Genomic DNA, 1,655 nt, shown 5'->3' on the forward strand with positions numbered 1-1,655 from the left:
CAGGATCGGACATTGTTTTGTTCTGCTGTGCATGGGGTCGCTATGAGTCGGTTCCGACTCGATGGCACCTGACAACAACAACAATAGTTTTCAGTGTATCCCAGAATTTTAAATCCTGACCAAAGAAAAATCCAGTATTCAGTGGCAAAGGTGTATAATAATAGTCTAGTAAAGAGAGGAAATGAAGGCAGTTTTATGTTATAAATGTATGATTTATAAATATAGCTTGGTACATTTTAAGTGTATGATAAATGGTTGATTTGTAAATTACACATACTTATAAATTATCTTTCTTCTTCAGTTTGCATTAGTTATCGGTATTTCAAAATGAGTTGACGCCTAGGTTCTCAGCCTTACCTACATATTAGAACATCTTATTGTTGTTAGGTGCCTTCATCTCGCCAAGCTTGAGCCCATTGATGCTGCCACTTTGTCAATCCATCTCTCTGGGGGTCTTCTTCTTTTTCTTTGACCCTCCACCTTACAAAACATATCCTTCTCCAGTGACTGGTCCTTCCTGACAATATGTCCAAAGTATGAGAGATGAAGTTTGGCTATCCTGGCTTCCAAGGAGCACTCTGGCTGCACTTCTTCCAATAATCTGTTCATTCTTTTGGCAGCCCATGGTATTTTCAATATTCTTCTCCAACACTATAACCCAAATGCATCGATTCTTCTAAAGTCTTCCTTATTCAGAGAATCTGGGAGGCCAGTCTATGATCAAAACAAGTACAATGTAAAAGAAGGTAAACAGGTAGGAACAGCGATCCAGATAGTGAGAAGGTCAAGTTGATTAACCTTTTGCAAGGACACCTTTGCAATAGCTGAATTAGTAAATTTGGTCAAGGGGACGGTTAAGTTTAGGTGAACTTGGATATCTGAGGAGTATATATATCTGCTGTAAGATATGGTAATAAAGTAAAGGGATAGTCATTTGATTTCTGGGGAGGGGTGGAGATTTCCTGTAAGTTGGATGCCACCCCTTTTCTGCCCATTTTTGGTCCCTACTAGATCCAGTATGAATCAGAACTTCTTGTTCTGAAGTGTGGTACTGTAGAATAAGCACTGGATCACAGCGCTGGTTGGAATGGCAAGGTTGGCAGTTCAAACTCACCAGCAGCTCTTGGGAAAACCTATACAGAGTCATTTTGAGTTGGAACCAACTTCATGGCACTTATCAACATAACAACAATAGATCCCTTATGTTGCTGGCTGGGGAAAGTGTGATTTAGTATACTAATAAAGCAAAAGTGATTTAGAGGTCATCTTGTTTCCTGCCACACATGCCCAGGTTTTGAGAAAGACCCTAGCAATTTGTTCTCCCTCTTTGTGGTTGGTTGTAGTAATTGGTGTCCTGTTCAGTTTGTTACTTTAATCTCTAAGGGTTCTTCTCCTATGCAGTTGATTGCACCTGGTGATGTTTCTATACCATGGTTTTAGGTCCTGCTTCCTTCCTCTTTTCTGCCAAATTGTCGATATCAGTATGGCAGTGTAGGATAAGCACTAGACTGCAAGGTTGGTTTGAATTTCTATTTTGGTGGTTCAAATCCACCATTCAATTGGTCGAATAATGATTAAATCAAGAGATTGGCGAAGCCCAGCTTTTAAAGAAATCTAAAAGGTCAGCAATTCAAGCTCACCAACTGCTTCTCGGA

This window comes from Chrysochloris asiatica, unplaced genomic scaffold (genome assembly GCF_000296735.1).
Source record: "Chrysochloris asiatica unplaced genomic scaffold, ChrAsi1.0 scaffold00323, whole genome shotgun sequence".
Classification (NCBI taxonomy): Eukaryota; Metazoa; Chordata; class Mammalia; order Afrosoricida; family Chrysochloridae; genus Chrysochloris; species Chrysochloris asiatica.